Genomic DNA, 19,897 nt, shown 5'->3' on the forward strand with positions numbered 1-19,897 from the left:
GGCCAACATTTGTGTGACCGTGTGTATGCAAGACAAGTTTAAGCCAACAACCTTCGAACAAAAATCCACGGTTTTGTTGTCGGAAAATACGATCGTGTGTATGAGGCATTTGTCCACTTCAAGTGTGTCTCTAGCCAAACACTTTTTAGGGTTCAATAGAGCGGAGATAGAAGTGAGATGACATCTTATTATGGGTTCTTTCACATTTGTGGTGCCCTGTAGTTCTCTCTAAATAGTGAAGAAATAAGTATTCCCACGCTAGTATGGAGACTAATATCGAAATTCCTGCGGTGCCGAAAAGGGCCAAACACTACCCACAATAAGTATATAAAAGAAAATCAATAAATAGTGTCGCGCTCCAAAATCAAAATATAATATGATGACAAAAAATGATATCACTTAAATAAAAAAACTGGTATGCATAAATCAATAAATGCATTCACCTACTATAGTGATAATCAATAAAGTGCAATTAGAACAAAAAGTGACTGTAGTGAATAGATGCTACAACTTCATAATCATACAAATAAAGTGACTGAAGTGCATAAATGCTAAAACGTCCCAAAATGTGCAAATAAAAAATGCACAAAATAAATATTAATATTCAACAGTAGTCCATATAAACAAGTGCAAATAGTGCAGGTGGAAATGATGCAAATCTTCCGACCAAGGGAAAGTGCAAAGTTCAAATCAGAAGGTGCTGGCTAGCTTAAAATGGTGGCACTGTGACTTAAGCGCTGTGGGTTTTCAGTGCTAATAACACCCGTAGGTGTACTAACTTCTTACCTTACTGCTGTAAGGTAAGCAGCATTCATAGAAAACAGAGGAGGTGAACAATCACTCAAAGGGAAGATGGAGATCTCCTATTCGTTCCTCCTGAGGGTTTCCAGTGTGTGCAGAGCCTGTGAGGTGATTACTATGGATGCCTTCTTCCAGGATTAGGTAAATAACCAAACATCGCTCAATTGCATCAAACCAAGTTTTGTATATAGAAGGGGAGACAGGAAGCCTCTATAGTGTAGTATATTTAAAATTGTATAGTTTTTTATTAAACATAAAAAGTTTGGGTACTCACATTATTTAAAATGGAAACATGCAGTGTAACAAACGAGCAGCGAGTTCGTGGCCAGGGCGTCACGTCCGGTGTCCGTATATCCAACGCATGTCTTCGCCGTTTGGGTGGTGTCAGGAGCAAGCGCGCACTAGGTATTTTCATTAACAGCACAATACGTGTGCCGTTTCTATCTCCCCTGCATGCGGGGACATTAGTATTGACGAGCTTCCTCTCTGAACGGCATAGAGGGAAGTCTCGCAATGCTGCTGTGTTCATCTCCTGCTTCTCCCCCTTGTGACAGCGCTACGGCGCATGCACAAGATTTCCAAAGGCTAAGGGCCAAGTGACGTCCAGAATAGATTCACTAAACAGTACAAGTAATGGCGCGGCCGATACCCGGAAGTGGAGATATAATAAAGACGATAAATAAGGTATTTCCCAACCTCGTTTTATGCCGATTTAAATGTATTAATATTTGTAATTAGCTATAGTATTTATATGTTGAAAAAATAATAAAATTTCCCAGGTTTACTTCCTTACTTAAGCCCTTGTACACACGGTCGGAGAATCCGTCGGAATGTGTCCTATCGGACCGTGTCGTCGGATAATCCGACTGTGTGTGGTATGCATCGGACTGATTCAGTCGGAATATCCGTCGGACCCAATTTTCCAACATGTTGGAAATATTTTCTGACCAACTGGGCCAATCGCACATACTCTGATCATGTGTAGAGAATTTTGATCGGACCAAGTGCCACGCATGCTCAGATCAAATTCATACATCAAAGCTATTGGCTACTAGCCTGAATGTAGTCCCATCGTAACTAAATTACGTCATCACGTTTCTGAAAGATCTGATTTTTCGCCAACTTTGTCCGACCGTGTGTATGCAACAGTTTCGGACAAGATCCGACGGACAAAATCCGCCGGGCAAAATCCGACGGATTTGGTTGTCGAAATCTCCGACCGTGTGTACAGGGGCTAAGTGTGTACTGATCTGGGACAAGTCACTTTTCAGTAGAACTCTGTATATTATTGCTGCACACAGTGGAGCTCATCTCTAAGTCTGGAAACTGCCTTAATGCTTGACTTTTCACATGTCTGCAGTCTCTGCCTGGTCTGGATATTGGTGAGTGCCCTCCACGCAAAAGATGCCAATGTATAGGGTGAGTGGGCTCCACACACACACCTTCTCGGCCATGGTCACCAAGTCAAATAGGGCTCTTTCACATGGACGGCAGTATCTATTGCCCTCTAAAAAGCGATCTTCAGTGGATCACTTTTCAGTGGGCGGTAAAGCAGCAGCTGCCAGGCATTCAGGAGGTGATCATGTCACCTCCTGAATGCCTGCTTTGCTTTCTTTTTTGAATCCCAAAGGGATGTTTGTATTAAAATACCACACCACAAGTTGCGGAGCGCTCTCATTGACCTCGATGGGTGCGTTTGGCAGGCAGTGTCACCTGTCAAACTCTGCAAATCACATTAAAATTTCTGCAGCTGCAAAGGAAAGCATTGTGCCATGGCATTTGTACAGCCCCATCCGACTGCAATGGTACAATTTAGCTGGGCAGTAAAACCATTCCCTTAACCGCATGTTTTTACTGCTCTGGCAAAAGAGCCCTAAAAGTGAAAAACCACAGACCACTTACTGCTTCCAATAATGCATTCTAGAACGAATTTTTGATACAATAATTGCATGAAGAGGTGACTTTTGTACAAACCTTTTTTTTGGACCCAGGGCTGCAAGATATTCAAATACAGACCCGTCTGAAGCCCAGAAAAAAATAAGACTGTGCTCGATTTACTGAAGGAGTAGAACATTTTCATTTTGCAAAGTGAATTTTCACTTAGCTTTGTGAATGAGGTGAAGCTTAGTGAAAATTCACTTTGGTATGAATACCCAATCACATGCAAGTAAATAAAAAAAAAACTGATGCACATGAATGGATGATCAAAGTCTTACTAAACCCACAACAGTAAAATTAGTCTGTATATGCAGTAAAGCATGCTTGTTATACTCACTGTGGAACCCAAGGGGTTAATCCTTCACATTGTGTAAAAAGGTTGTTTGATCCTACCATCTCTGTTCCCTTCTTCCACAGTCCCAAATCTATCTCCTGATAGAACAGAGCCTTTGGAGTCACTCTGCACATGCTCAGTTTGTTGTGTATTTCTAGAGACTTTTTTTTTTCTTGAGAGGGTGTGTGGGCAAATCATGTGATTAGCACAGGGCCAATCAGCACTGTCTAGAGGCTCAGGGGTCATGTAGCCTCACAGGACAGTCAGAGTAGAATGACAACTCCTCCTACAAGCTTTAACCAGACCCCGATAGAAGTCACAAGACTGCTATATACCGCTGATGAGAAAACGTATTTAGCTGCTTATATTTACTAAAATAATTGCATTTCCATGTTCTGTGTACTGTGGGAGACCAGATATAGCGGATGCAGGGTCCTGGCTTTAGTAACACTTCAAGAGGATCTTTTTTGGGACATCTTCTGGAAACAATGTTCAAACTAAAATTCATAGGTTTAAGAGAAAATAATAATGTTATGTCTATAATGAAAAAGTGAAATGTAGCCCTTTCATTGGAAGGAAAGAAGATGACTTCTTTTCCACAAGGCAATTTTGTGCCCTGAATCTGCCGGTGTTTTTTATTCCCCTTCAGTCCCGGTAGCCACAATCGGCTATATTAGGTAGAAGACGCACATCTTCAAATTAATGTATTTCATTTCCGATGTGCTAGAGTGCACCCTTGTAGTAAATATGTCGGTGATTCCTTGTATTAGCTCTGCAGGCAGCACCATTTGGAATTGCTGTAGCCATGTCACTTTCTGCCTGATAAACAAATTCTGGCTTTCAAGACATCATGTTCTGGTTTCTGTGGGATAATTCCTGCTTCTTCTTCTCTATATACACATTGCAAACATACAGCATCGCAATGCATTACATGTGAAATAATAACATGGTGCAAAGTAAAAAAAAAAACCTGAACTAGGACAAGAGAGGGGACTCTCTGAACAAGTTTGCAATCTAATTGATGTGGGAACATAACATGCAACAGGTAAGGGGAAAGGTGGAGGTGATAGTGGATAATGAATACCCAGATTAGAGCAAAATACAGGTGGTTTTGATGGAACAATGAGACACCCATGGAAAATCGTATATCCTCCTCTGCACATCACTTCAAATAGTTCATATAAAAAATTGAAATCTGGTATCCCTATGTTCCCTACGAGGGAGAATTTTATAATAAATAATACCTGTTATTCCTTGTTCCCTACAAGTTGAAAATGCATTTTGATTTTAGCAGATAGTAATGCCCCATACACACGGTCGGATTTTCTGATGGAAAATGTGCAATCGGATCATGTTGTCGGAAAATCCGACCGTGTGTGGGCTCCATTGGACTTTTTCCGTCAGATTTTCCGATGCACAAAGTTTGAGAGCAGGATCAAAAATTTTCCGACAACAAATTCCGAAAGCATAAATTCCGATCACTTGTAGACAATTCAGACGGACAAAGTTCCACGCATGCTCAGAATAAATCAAGAGATGAAAGCTATTGGCTACTGGCCCGTTTATAGTCCTGACGTATGTGTTTGACGTCACCTCATTCAGAACGATCGGAAATTCCAAAAACTGTTTGACCGTTCTTTATGCAAGACAAGTTTGGGCCAAAACCCGTCGGAATGTCCGACCGTGTGTATGGGGCATAACACCTACTTTTTGCTTGATATAGACTATATTACCAAAAGTATTGGGACGCCTGCCTTTACACACACATGAACTTTAATGGCATCCCAGTTTTATGCTGCATATACACAACTGTTTTTTCCGTCAGAATAAACTCTGACGGTTTTTCCGATGGAGTTCCGCTGGAATGGTCTTGCCTACACACAATCACACCAAAGTCCGAGCGTCTAGAACGCGGTGACGTACAACACGTATGAAGGGACTAGAAAAAGGAAGTTCAATAGCCAGTAGCCAATAGCTGCCCATGCATCTATATTTTTGGTCAGTCGGAACAGCATACAGACAAACACTTTTCCCGATAGGAATTGATTCCGTCAGAAAGATTTAAAACATGTGTACACAGTATTAGTCTGTAGGGTTCAATATTGAGTTGGCCCACCCTTTGTAGATATAACAGCTTCAACTCTTCTGAGACTGTCCACAAGGTTTGGGAGTGTGTCCCAAACCAAGATGGGGGTCAAAAGGGAATTTTTTCCTCCCATTTACAATGCAGGGGGGGGGGGGGGTTATTTTGCCCTTTCCTGGACAAAAGACTTTAAGAAGTTTCCTATATTATCCTATAAAGTCAAGAGGTGGTATGTGTTGCTATGGCCAATTTTGTATATTGTCTTGATAGCAATAATATAGTCAGGTTTGGTAAGAGCATATGTTTACAGAGGCCCCTCCCCCTCCATTGATATGTAAATAAACCAGATGGATAGGTTTTGGAGCTGAGCAGAGGAAATTGGTGTATGCAGGAAATGGGTGGGAGGGGCATGGAGAGGGTTGAAAGAAACTTGTGTTCAGACAACAGATGGTGGTTGGGAGGACAAAGAGGAAATTGGCTGCCGGAAGCTGGAGAAATTTATGAATTGGACTGAGCAAAGGACCATGGAGGACATCTTGACCCCTAAGTTAAGTAATTGTTTAGTTTACTTAATGTGTACAAATTGTACATGCTTATATGTGTAGGCATATATTTTGTAAGCTAAAAGTTGTGTTGTATTGTTCATCCTCTAGTTTGTATTTGCAGATTTTTCAGTGTTTAGTAAAGCATTGATACACTTCAGAAGTCTAAGCTTCCTTCGTTTTACCACAAGAACTTAACAGATACGCGTCTATCCAACATTCTGATGCCTGTCGTTTTTGGGATGTCCAAATATTCTAAATTCATTGTGTGCAGAGGCGAGCCGAGGCGAGCACCTACTGGATCTTTATACTTCCTGGTCTCATCTGGAGCAGCAGGTGTGTCTTTTTCCATTACTTTATATATAGGCTCCTCTGTCTTTACAGAATGAATCAATATTTGCATATCAGAGCTGATCAGGTTTTGAGACTGCTGGGACACTTCAGATAACTTGAGGTATGTACAGGTAATTGCTGTAACTAGTTTAGTTACATTTATTTGAGTACAGGTTTGCTTTGTGTATACTTATTCACCTCAATGGAGTTGTTTGTTAAAGTGGTTCTAAAGGCAGAAGTTTTTTTTTTTACCTTTATGCATTCTGTGCATTAAAGTAAAAAACCTTCTGTGTTCAGTCCCCCGAAAAACTTACCTAAGCTCCATCTCAATCCAGCACTGTGCCCAAGAGCAGCGGCTCTCTCCCTCCTCACTAGTCACAAAGGCAGTAGCTGGAGCCATTGGCACCTGCTGCTGTCAATCAAAGCTCATGAGGAGGAAGAGAGGGGTGGGACTGAGCCAGGTTATGTGTTTAAATAGACACACACAACCCAGGTAAGATTTGAAATGAAATACGAAATGAAGCACTAATGGCTGATTACCCCCATAGGTGTTGATTTACTAATGCCAAATAAACTGTGCACTTTTTGTTTCAATGTTTTTTATTGAAAGTTTTAAAAACATTTTTAACATTTACAGTGTGCCTTTCTAGAAAAGTTAATTATTATCTTCCGGCCTGCACATCTGTTACTACATATTGCACCAATACAGAAAAGGATAAAGTGATAACACAACCGAATAACATTTCTGTAGTCTAAAAGATAATTATCAATATCCTCTGGTTTCCTCGTTTCTCCACTATTCTCCATACAGGAGGGAGAGGAAGGGGGAAGACCAGGACCATAGCCAATTCCAGAAAAAGGAAAGGAGAAGAATGAAAGCAAGAAGAAAAGATTAACTTGGTCAATCCCCGAGATCTCACAAGGGGTCAGACAAGTATTCAATCCAGAGTTCCCAGATCTTATAAAATAGGGCTCGTTTGTCCTGTAGGATTGCCGAAAAGCGTTTACATACCATGATCCACGACCAGGTCAAAGGGGATCGTGGGCGTCTTCCATGATCTGACAATTGCTATTCTGGCTGCTGTAAAGATAAAGGCTACAAGTTTCCCTGACTGTTCCCTGACTGTTTAGGTGTGCCTTCTACCAGGCGTCCCAGAAGAGCTTGCTGTGGTGATTTAATTAAATTCACCTGTGTAGGTGAGAAGATGAAGTTATAGAGGCAGATCCAAAAACATTTCACCTTGGGGCAGGACCACCATATATGGGCCAATGTGCCTTCCAAACCACACCCTCGAAAACAGGAGGAAGAGGCCCCTGGGGCAAACTAAGCTATTCTCGTCTGTACCATGTACCATCTGAGCAATACCTTGTAGTTTGCTCCAATCAATGAGGTATTTATATATAATTTTGATGCACACTATGATATTGTGGACCACTCATCTAGAGTGAATGTCTCCCCTATGTCTTGTTCTCACTTCTTCATATAGAACAATTTTTCTGGAGTAGAGGTCAATATACTATAGATTTGAGATTTGAGATGAAGCCAGTGTGCATATCAAAGGATTTGCATAAATACTCCTTTGCGGTGGACATGGTTATATTAGCTTCCCATTGCAGGGTTTGCAGAAAATGCACATAATGAAAAATTTCTGAGTTTGGAAGAAGGTATTTCTACCTTAACCTGTACCTCATTAAGCTTAATAAGTCATAAGTTTAATGAAAATGATAGTGTGGGACACATCATGACCAGTCTGTCTTTTGGTCTAAGCCACATCAGGTGACTAATTGGTTTTGTGGGATGTAGGGAAGATAACATTTTCATCTAGATGGATGGCGGTGTTGAGGAGTAGTAGCGAATTAGCTGTGCCAATTGCGCTGCATGAAAGTATTTGGCAAAGTCCAGGACTCCCAATCCACCCCTCATATTAGGTGTGTATAAAATGTGCTTGTTCACCCGAGGTCTCTTATTGCCCCATATCAATTTCAAAACCTTATTTTGGAATTTATGCAAGTCTGACAGATTGAGATAGGCAGTGTTCTGAATAGATACAATAACCTTGGCAGGAGATTCATCTTGATCGGGTACAGTCTACCGAACCACGATGGAGGATTATTATCCATTATTGGAGATCAGCCACCATCTTGCTATATAGAGGGGGATAGTTTGTCTGATATAACTTATCTAAAGTGGGGGTTAGGAAAATTCCTAAATATGGGAGGGTTTTCATCTGCCATTTAAAAGTAAAAGGAGTTTTGTATTTGCACTACTATGTCTGTGTCCAGTGAGAGGTTGAGAACTGATTTCGAATGGTTAATAGAAAGATCCGAGATCATGGAGAAGTGATGCAAAGTTTGGTATAGGTTTGGCAGTAACGTGACCAGGGACAAGAGAAGCAAGAGGATGTCGTTGGCAAACATAGCACACTTGTGCTCGATCTCCCCACAATGTATGCCTTTTATGTTTTAATGATTCCTCATTTTAATAGCCAAGGTTTTCAGGGCCCATAAAAATGGAATAGGAGATAGAGGGCACCCTTGCCGAGTTTCTCTGTGGATATTGTGACGATCCGGGGTGATTAGGTTCAAGTGGTGCATGCAATTTTCCAGAAACGTGCCACTCCAGACTTGCGTTTTTAGGGCATCGCAGCCCACTTTTATTTAAAGGAAACTGAAAAGTTCAAACAGTAATCTTCCCTCGCAGGGGGTTCCACCATCACTGTATAAACAAAAGATAGCCTCCTGGCTTACTCACTGTCAGCTTCGTGCTGCTTTAGTCACAGGCTACACCTGCCTGCTTCAAACATACACACAGACTGGCACCTGCAGTCTTAGACTCTGAGACCTCCTGTCTCTTTCTCCTGGAGCCGTCTCCTATTGGCACCCTCCCGACCTCCTGGCCAGACTTCCTGTCTGCCGGGCAGAGCTGTCTCCAAGTCTGAGCACTGACTTCTTTTCCTGGCATGTTTATGAACCCAGCCCACAGGTGTGTAATTAGTATTCCTGCCAAAATCAGGCATATACTGCTTATATGCACCTGTGGCATGGGGTCGCATCTCCACAATATCTCTTTGAGGTGAGGCATATCCCTTGACCTGGATTTTTGCCGTAGGTAGGCTATAAAGAGTCTGCAACACCCCCAAACATTTTGGGCCAAACCCGTAGTCTTTCAATGCATAAAATAGATAATCCCATGACAAGGAGTCAAAGGCCTTACAAAGGTCTAATGACAGCAGCAAGCCCTTCCTGGGTCTGCGATTATCCCAGTTGAACTGAAACGCTGATATGATATTTATTAATCCTCAATTCTGATGATTGGGCACAAACTCCACTTGGTCTGGATTGATGTAACTGGATAGGAAAGTATTCATTCATTTGCCAACATTTTGGTTATCAATTTAAGATCTACGTTAATCAGTGAGAACGAACAAGAGTTGGCACAGTCCCCATGGTCCTTTCCAGGTTTAGGAATGACATGGATAAAGGCCGCATTTTCATGCATAGCCAAAGCCGAGTTTTTCTTCAGGTCATTAAAAAAGGAGCATAGACTGTGCACTTTTCAAAGTGCAGTTGCCCTCTGCAAGTACAGTTGCTCCAAAACTTAGTAAATGAGGTAAAACTTCACTTTGCAAAGAATGCCCAATCACTTGCAAAGAAAATTAAAAAAAACAGCATTTTTTCCTTGCACATGATTAGATGATAGAAGTCAGCAGAGCTTCTGCTCATTTACTAAGCTTTGGAGCAACTGCTCTTACAGTGTGCAACTGCACTTTGAAAAGTGCACAGTGTATCTGCCACTAGTAAATTAACCCCTATGGGCATAATCAGCCATTACTGCTTAGGTAATTTTTAATCCAAACTGGGTTGTGTGTGTCTTTTTAAACACACAGTCCTTATGCTTTATGCATTTTTTGTTTTTGGACAAAGACAAGCGATATCTCCAGTCTGTCTAGGGGTGGAACATTGTTCTTATGGCAAAAAAGGTCAAAACACATCCAAATGCATGTACATGCATTATAACGTGATTCCTATCAAATCTATGGGGTCAAAATCGCACCAAGTCACACTAAAGAAGGACATGCAGCATTTTCAAAAATGGACGGGAGAAAATTTCAGAGTTCTGAACAAGCACCATGGAAAATATGTGATTCCTCTTGTCGTGCGATGACGTATGATGGACAATGGGTAAAACATCTCCCAGATGTGAACTTGGGCTAACAGTGCGGTTGAAGCTGTGTCTAACCATCTCCCTAACAAAAAAACATCTTTTATATATTCCTGGTGAAGTAATCACTGTTTTCAACATAAAAAAACCTTCCACAAACAAGTTTTCACTTATAAAAAGATATAAATACATGATTACTCACATATCAGATTCTTATCTTCCCTCTGTAATTTCTTATACGTAGTACACTATACTTTAGTTATTCAGAATATAGCATACCAATTTTCTCTTGGATGTGCAAAAAATATATAATACATAACAACTGAGAACCATTGCAAAAAGACAGAACCTTAGAGCCAGGTCACCTCTCTGTGGAGCGCTTTACATGCATTTTACATGTGTCTTAGGGGTGGTACCATTTATATAGTGTGCATTTTCATGAAAGTGTTTCAAGGACGTAGCAATCAGGACTTTTTTTAATGCACTTCAGCTAAAGTGCAGGGGTCTAACCAGGACCTTAGTCTTAAAGGCCCTGTTCACACGGCAATTAGAAAGAGGCTCTGAGATGTGTTTTTTTCGCTCCTCAAATGTCTCGTAAAGCAGCCTGCAATGGATAATATGGACAGCGGACAGAGTTGTGCACATTTGAAGAATGTGTAGTGTTTGCATCGCTTCACATCGCGGTGCAGCAAAAATGAAGCTACATGTTAAATCTGGGTGGAGTTGAAGCTTTTCAACTCCTTCTATTCGTGCCTATTATTATTATTTTTATTATTATTATTATTCACAATTACAATGTATAGGGGGCACAACACAATTACAGTACAATACAAAAGGTACAGGAGGGCCCTGCTCATAGAGCTTACATTCTAAAGGGAGGGGGTGGTGGTACAAAAGATAATAGCGGCAGAGAATGATTTGATGGGGGTGGCTCGGGGACAGTTAGGTGGGTGTGGGATAGACTTCCCTGAATAAGTTAGTTTTCAGGGAACTCCTAAAGGTGGACAGGGTAGGGGCTGATCGGACAGACTGGGGCAGGGAGTTTCAGAGGTTGGGGGAGGCTCTGGAGAAGTCTTGAAGGTGAGAATGAGAGGAGGTAACAAGGGAGCTAGAAAGCAGGAGGTCCTGGGAGAAGCGGAGGGGACGATTTGGGCGATATCTGCAGATGAGGTTGGTGATGTAGATGGGGATGGGGGGCGATGTTGTTGATGGCTTTGTATGTTATGGTTAGCATTTTGAATTTTAGGGTAGGGGAAGCCAGTGAAGGGATTGGCAGAGATGGGCAGCAGTCACGGAACGATTAGTGAGGTGTATTAGTCTAGCAGCAGCATTCATAATAGGCTGAAGGGGGGATAGCCTGCTTAAGGGTAGGCCATTAAGGAGAGAGTTGCAGTAGTCAAGGCGGGAAATAATCAAGGAGTGAACAAGTTGCTTTGTGGTGTCATTAGTCAGGAAGGGTCGAATTCTGGAGATGTTGCGGAGGTGAAGGCGGCAGGATTTAGCCAGTGATTGGATATGGGGGCTGAAGGAGAGGTCAGAGTCAAGGATTACACCCAGAACCCTGGCATGTGTGGAGGGACCAATGGTTGTGTTGTTGATATTAATGGTGAAGTCACGGGGGGGGGGGGATCCTGAAGGAGGAAATATAACAAGCTCAGTTTTAGAAAGATTGAGTTTGAGGAAGTGGTGTGACATCCATACTGATATGTCATTCAGTAAGTTGGAGATCTGTGAGGAGATTGAGGGGGTGAGTTGAGGAGTGGAGAGATAGATCTGAGTGTCGTCGGCATAGAGGTGGTATTGGAAACCATGGGAGCTTATCAACTGGCCCAGGGAAGAGGTATAGAGCGAGAATAGGAGGGGCACAAGGACAGAACCTTGGGGTACCCCAACAGAAAGAGGAAGGGGAGCGGAGGAGATGGAGTTGTAAGTGACACTGAAAGTGCGCTGAGATAGGTAGGAGGAAAACCAGGATAAAGCAGAATCGCAGAGGCTAAGGGAGCGTAATTTGCTGAGGAGAAGCAGGTGGTCAACTGTGTCAAAGGCAGCAGAGAGGTCAAAAGTATGAGTATGTAATAGTGGCCATTGGTTTTAGCAGTTAGTAGGTCATTGGTGAGTTTTAGTAGGGTAGTTTCAGTAGAATGTTGTGGGCGGAAGCCAGACTGTAGGGGGTCGAGAAGGTTGTTGTCCATGAGGTAGCGACTCATTTGGTCATAGACAAGGCGTTGGATGAGCTTGGAGGCAAACGGGAGAAGGGAGATGGGTCTTAAGTTGTTCAAACAGGTGGGGTCTAGTGAGGGTTTTTTGAGTATGGGGGTAACCAGTGCATGTTTGAGCAGGGAAGGAAAGGTGCCTATGGTAATGTGCTGCAAATGCACCTGTAGTATTTACAGCACGTTTACAGAGCATTCATCAAATATCAGTGAAGTAGAAAATAAAATTACTTAAAGTGGTTGTAAAGCATCTGGGTTTTTCACCTTAAAGTGGATGTAAACCCCATTCATGAAATCTGGGCACATACATCTTTAATGTTTACTTATCTCTCTCCAAAGCAAGTCCTGTGTCCTTCTGATGTTCTGTTCCTCTGTTATCAGCATGATAACTTCTGACAAGCTCTCTGACACAGGAGATAAAAGAAGCTGGAAATATGTGTCAGGAGGGTGCTATAAATAGGTTAGCAGAGGGCTTGTCTTATCACAGCACAGCTCTGCATGTTTCTTCATTCCTCTGCCTATGTGGTGGGTGTGGGGTATGCCTTTCCTCCACACAGTGTATGTCAAGATGCCACACCCAGTGGTGGAACAGGAAGAAACATTTCTAACACTATGTTCACTTTCTAAAGAGCAATGAAGACAGCAGATATGCATGTAAAACATATGTAGGGAGATTTGTTTCAACTCTGTGTATCGTCTGAGGCTGTTCCCTTCACTGGGTATATGTGAGGGTTTACATCCACTTTAATGCATTCTATGCATTAAGATGAAAAGCCTTCTGTGCTACAGCACTCCCCAGACCCCCCTTTTTTCTTGCCCGAGCCCGAGCCATTGGCTCCCACTGCTGTCAATCAAATCCAGTGACACGGGATCAGGGGCGGGGAGCAGTCCCACTGTCTATGTCAATGGACATAGCAGTGGGACTCAGGAAAGAGCCCACATGGGTGCCCCCAGGGAAACTTTCCGTGGAGGCACATGATCAAGAGGAGGGGCATAAAGCGCAGTGGGGGGGACCCAGAAGAAGAGGAGGGGCCTGGAGCACCGGCGGAAAACTCCAGAAGAAGAGGATCGAGGGTTGCTCTGTTCAAAACGATTGCACAGAGCAGGTAAGTATAGACATGTTTATTATTTTGTAAAAAAAAAACAAGTGTATACAACCACTTTAAACCGGAGGTCCACCCTAAAGTGGACCTTCCGCTCATCGGAACCCTCCCCCCCTCTGGTGCCACAATCGGCACCTTTCAGGGGGGAGGGGGGTGCAGTTACCTGGATAATCCAGGTAACTGCACCCACTTCCGGGATAGCTCTCTGCGGAAAGGGGCGTAACTTACGCCCCTTTCCGCAAGTGCCCGCCCCTTCCCGCAAGTGCCCCGCTGCCTGCTGGGAAACACACAGATCCCAGAGGCAGCGGGGAGCGTCCTTATTGCGCAGCGCGATTCGCGCATGCGCAGTAGGGAACCGGGAAATGAAGCCGAAAGGCTCCATTTCCTGATTCCCATACCCAAGATGGCGGCGGCAGGACCCGACAGACGACCTAGAGATCGGCTTCGGGTGCCGACATCGCGGGCGCGCTGGACAGGTAAGTGTCACTATTTTAAAAGTCAGCAGCTGCAGTATTTGTAGCAGCTGGCTTTTAAAAAAAAAAAAAAAACGCGGAGTCCCGGTGGACTCCCGCTTTAAGCTAGCTATACACATATAAAATTGTGGCTATTTGCAGTGTGAATGACTATTCATCGCTTGATAGTGACTTGTCCACTAACTGATAGAATTGAATTCTTTCTATGGTTGAAAGTGATCGGTCAATAACAATAACAACATACTTCATTTCTGTTTACCTATATTGCAGGGTCATGTGCAATACAAAACGGATTTTTTCGAAGATAACATACACATATACACTTTGGTTGCAATGGTAAAAGTTTTTGCTTCAGATCCATTGCCATTAGTCGGGCCTACTGTCAAAATCTGTGGTAAATTTGAGTGCACTAACTGTACAAATGTCGAACGATCTTTCTGAAAACGACCAGTTTCTACCAAAATTCTATGACCAGCCTGTCTGGGGTGTATTTAACACCTTAACCACTTGCCGCCCGCCATATAGCAGAATGATGGTGGCAAAGTGGTTTCAGTATCCTGAATGGGCGTCATATGATGTCCTCAGGATATTAAGCCGCTGCGCGCTCCCCGGGGCGAGCATTGCGGCGATCGTTGTTGCTGTGTGTCAGTCTGACACACTGCAACTACAATCTCGGTAAAGAGTCTCTGAGACAGGGACTCTTTATCACGTGATCAGCCGTGTTCAATCACGGCGGATCACAGTGTAAATAGGAAGAGCCTTTGATCGGCTTTTCCTCACTCGTGTCTGTCAGATGTGAGTATAGGAGAGCCGATCGGCTGCTCCTCTGACAGGGGGGTTCTGTGCTGATCGATTATCAGTGCAGCCCCCCTGAGGATGCCCACACTGGACCACCAGGGAAGCCACAAGACCACCAGGGATGCCCAGCACCAGATATGCCACCCTAGACCACCAGGGATGCCAGTCAGTGCCCACAATGGATGCCAACCAGTGCCCACAATGGATGCCAATCAATGCACAATGGGCATCACCAATTGGCATGTATTATTGTTTGGCGCTGATTGGCAACCATCAGTACAATACGTTACATTACAATGCCACCTATCAGTGCCCATCCGTGCCGCCTATCAGTTCCCATCAGTGCCACCTATCAGTGCCCATCAGTGCCACCTATCAGTGCCCATCCATGCCGCCTATCAGTGCCCATCCGTGCCGCCTATCCATGCCAATCCGTTCCGCTTATCCACGCCCATCCGTGCCATCTATCCATGCCCATCCGTGCCGCCTATCCATGGCAATCCGTGTCACATATCAGTGCCACCTATCAATGCCCATCATTGCCACCTATCAGTGCCGCATATCAGTGCCATATATCAGTGCCCATCAATGCCACCTCATCAGTGCCACTTCATTGGTGCCACCTCATTGGTGCCCATCAGTGCCGCTTTATCAGTGCCCGTCAATACAGCCCCATTAGTGCCCATCAGTGAAGGAGAAAACGTACTTATTTACAAAGTTTTGTAACTGGAACAAAAAAAAATATTTCAAAATTTTCGTTTTTTTTTTTATTTGTTTAGCAGAAAATAAAAATCCCAGAGGTGATCAAATACCACCAAAAGAAAGCTCTATTTGTGGGAACAAAATGATAAACATTTAGTTTGGGTACAGTGTAGCATGACCGCACAATTGTCATTCAAAGTGCGACAGAGCTGCAAGCTGAAAATTGGTTTGGGCAGGAAGGTGTATAAGTGCCCGGTATTGAAGTGGTTAAACGTGCGTTAAAAGCATAAAAAAATGTGCATTAATGCTACAGTGTTAGTATTTTACCAACTGTGAACATAGACTAGATAAGTTAACATATACAATTATTCCTTTTACATTGTTGTAAAAACACCTTTGTTTGACTAAATGAATTATCTATTGTCGTATGGTTAATTTTTCCACAAAATCTTACCTAAAAATTATAATAACCATAAATTAGAAAACAAAACAAAGGGGTGTAAAGAGCTATGAGATTCAGCACGCCTTACCTCAGCTTATGAGATTATATGGCACTCTTGTTACGGCATTCAAGTGTTCGGTGTGCTGTTAAATTTAGAGATAAACACTCTCTTCATTTCAGCGGTGCTCCTTTGTGATGGCGGGTGCTAAGAGACCGCAGCGTGCTGATAAGACTGAGCAAATCGCATGTAATTGCTCACTAGCTCTAATTACTGACCAGATCATGTGTGCAGCTTGAATCCAGAGAGAGAACAGAACCAGCCTGATGGCTTCCAATGCAAAACAATAGCTCAGTGTCGTTAAAAATAAACTGGTATTATTAGTAGAGTGTGTGTGTGTGTATTACAATAGCTAACTAAATTTAGATAGCATTCCTGCATTTAAACTAATGCTTGAATGAACAGTGCAAAATACAATAAAATGAAGCTAAAAGTGTACCTGTCATCGCAGCTCAATGGAGGATTAGGGTGCCAAAATACAGGCCAGATTGACAGTTAAGAACTGTTAATATGTAGTAAGACATATATGATCTAATCTGTATGACTTTAGGCTTTGAAGCTGTAATTCTTCCTGGGGCCTAAGGCCTTATTATCTTATTCCTGTCATAACATGGTAAAACACCGACAGCTTGAGTTCCATCATGGTGGAAGTCCAGTGGAGGTAGTTTATTTTAGGGCTGGGAAAATGAAAGATTAATTCCTCGATTAATTGTTCATTTTTTTGATCAATCAAAATTCTTTTGATTGGTACTCACCTCTCCACCTGCTTCCGGGTCTTCAGGGAGTTCTGTCAGAGATCCGGTGACGTCGCGGACATCGACGTCAGCGGACTCCTCCCCCCTTCCCCAAGTGCCTCCGTCTGCTAACAAAGGGAAGGGGGCAAGAGTCCGGTGACGTCGATGTCTGTGATGTCACCGGACAGCCTGGACAGTGATGGTAAATACGGATGTGATTAACTGGGATCATTCAGTAAGCTAAGTGTAGGCAAATTTGATAACCTCCGTTTTTAACATTGTTGTAAAAAAAACACAACAAAATGTTAACACTTTAGTATGTCTGTGTAACTGGCTAAAGTGATGCCTACTTGCCAACTATAAAGTGACTGACAGTCAATATACTAGATACGTTTTATAAATAAAGTTCAACTAACTTCCTAAAGTTTAATAAAAAAAAATAACTTGCATCAGTGCTACAGTTTGAATTTAAAACGTATTTGTGTGAACTGTGAAGTTAAGTCATGGATTGTGGAAACGAACTAGTGTCGGGTGATTGTATATAGTGTATACCACATTTACCACTGACTAATGCAGAGTTGCAATGTAAGGAGATCAGCTAAAAGTAGTTGGATCTGTATGTGCGTTGTAATTAATCAAAATTAGTTGATTAATCGATTTAAAAAATCGATTAATCGAACACGAAAATTTTAATCAGTAACAGCCCTAGTTTATTTAGATTTTGCTAATGCATTTGATCTGTACTTCGTTAACATTTAAAGCTAATCTACATTTTACTGTGAATCAAGCTTGTCGAAACAAATTATTAGCTTGGCTAACACATGCAGTGCCTGTCAGCACTGTATAAATTGTAGGAAGCCACAGTTACAGAGAGTATACAGCGCTGTGTTCCTGCAGAGGTACTGGTACTCCCCACCCTGCTCCCAGGACAAAATCAAACAGACTGAGCACTGCTCAGTCATTCAGAGGAAGCTTTGTATTTTCTGAATAAATACAAGGCTTCCTCTGCTTGTCAAAGAGTGACATAAAGAGGGCCTCTAATGCAGCCTGACATCACCAAAGGGGCAAGCATAACATTCAATATATATAATGCTTAAGAGGACTGTCAGAAACTGACATCCCAATAGAAAAAATGAGAGTCAGAGAGTGTTGACATGCTACGTGGATATGCTGGGGGAGTGTGGACATGCTGGGGATATGCTGCAGAAGACAATGCCTAGTAGAGATCAATGCTATTACTCTAATCAATGTTCCAACTACAGACCGCTCAGGTCCAAGGACCACACATCATGTACCAAAGGGCCGGTTGGGCACCAGGGCTCTGACTGATGGAGAGGCGAGTGGATAACATCACAATCTCCACCTCAGCCAATCAGGTGAAGCTTGTATTGATGCAGAAAATGCAAAGCTTCCTGTGAAAGGCTGAGCCCCTGACTTGATTTTGGTCCGGGAGCGGGATGAGAAGTTGTCTATAATGTAAATATCTGAGGCTACATACAGTTCTTACATGTGTTAGTGGAGGAAATAGTTCATCTCTACCAGCTTGGTTAAGAAAAGTTTACTAAAATGGAGTTAGGCAATAACCATTTAACAACCACCCTACAGCAGGGCAGGGCAGCCGTTCTGTACAGAATCACGTACATATAGGTGATTCTGCACTTCCACATAGGGGGCGAGCGTACGCCGATGGCTGATGGTGTACCTCTTCTGCTGTGATTAGTCACAGCAGATGCCGATCAGCAGGTGCCCGCCAATGAATGTCCACCGGCACCTGCTGATTGGCAAGGAGAGGCACAGGAGGGAGCTCTGCCTATGTAGACAAGGCAGAGATCTGTCCTGTTAGCAGAGATGTGGTGGAATAAAATCCACCACACCTCTTAGTAAAAACTCCACACAGTGTACACAAAAACACTGGTTAGGCACATATTTAACCCTTTGGTCATCCTAGATGTTTAACCCTTTCACAGCCAGTATAATTAGTACAGTGTTAGTGCATATTTTTAGCACTGATCACTGTATTATTGTCACTGGTTCCCACAAAGTGTCAAAAGTGTCAGTTAGCACCAGACCGTCCACCGCAATGTCGCAGTCCCACTATAAGTCGTTGATCGCCTCCATTACTAGTATAAAGATAAATAAATAAATAAATACATATTGGCTTTAATTTATGAAGAAATTTTATTGGAGAAAGTAAAAAAAAAAATATTTAGTTTTTTTTGCTAAATTGTTGGTCTTTTTTTGTTTATAGCGCAAAGAATAAAAAAACGCAGTGGTGATCACATACCACCAAAAAGAAAGCTCTATTTGTGGGGAAAAATATGTCATAAATTTAATTTATGGACAGCGTTGCATGACCACGCTAATGTCAGCGAAATTATAATTTTGAATATGCAGTTTGGTTTTGGTCAACAATCCTCAGAAAACGACTGCTGAATTAGAAAGAGTCCAGTGAAGGGCGACAAAATTAATAAGGGGGATGGAGGACCTCAGCTATGAGGATCAATTACATAGATTACAGTTATTCACTCTGGAGAAGAGGCGCAAGAGCAAGGTGGATATAAAATCAACGATTTAAAAAAAAAAAAAAACAATCAGATTTTTTAAAATTTAAATCTGATTTTTTTATTTAAAACTTTTTATTTTATTTAATCAAATTTATTTAAATAAAATGCCTTTTTTGTAAATATCTATCTAAAGAAAGTTTTCTATTTAGGATACCTTAATAATTTAGTTTATTCAGCATGAAATATAGCTTAGTTATGCAGCATGAGGCTCTATATTCTGCAATATTTACATTTGTGGTAAACTCATTTAATGAATCCAAGCTCTGAGATAACATGCACTGCATTGATGCTTTCACACAATTTCACAGTAACCCATGAGATAAAACAAAGTTCAGGAATATTCCTTTATCCCATTGTTTTTGCAAATCTATGTACACTACAAACGGTATGATTGAATTGGTTATGATATCGCTGTTTTACTAACCTGACAGCTAATTATTTTAAATAGTAAATTTAAATTTTGTTTGCAAATATTAAAAACTCTAACTACCAGCAAGAATAAGTCCTTCCAACTAAAGAGCACCTGTTATTTCAAATCCATCATGGCAGTGCCTGTTATCGGGCATCCACTCAACTGCTGCCACCACGTCCCTCACCTTGTGTCACTGCCGCATCAC

The 19,897-nt window shown here is 42.2% G+C and overlaps 1 protein-coding gene across 3 annotated transcripts in view; it reads right to left on the reverse strand.

The window, feature by feature from the left end:
• Positions 1 to 19,897, reverse strand: part of ZNF385B (zinc finger protein 385B) — a 743,747-nt gene that overhangs the window by 213,847 nt on the left and 510,003 nt on the right. Inside the window, exon 1 of one of the 3 annotated variants that reach the window (XM_077448113.1) lies at positions 16,013 to 16,173. The exons of the other annotated variants lie outside the window; for them this stretch is intronic. The gene's annotated coding sequence lies outside the window, so the exon portion shown is untranslated. Of the gene's footprint in view, positions 1 to 16,012; positions 16,174 to 19,897 lie in introns of those variants that run through there. 3 annotated transcript variants of the gene reach the window in all.

The sequence above is a fragment of the Lithobates pipiens genome, unplaced genomic scaffold (assembly GCF_037356315.1).
Source record: "Lithobates pipiens isolate NorthernLeopardFrog02 unplaced genomic scaffold, aLitPip1_a1.2 Scaffold_22, whole genome shotgun sequence".
Taxonomy (NCBI): domain Eukaryota; kingdom Metazoa; phylum Chordata; class Amphibia; order Anura; family Ranidae; genus Lithobates; species Lithobates pipiens.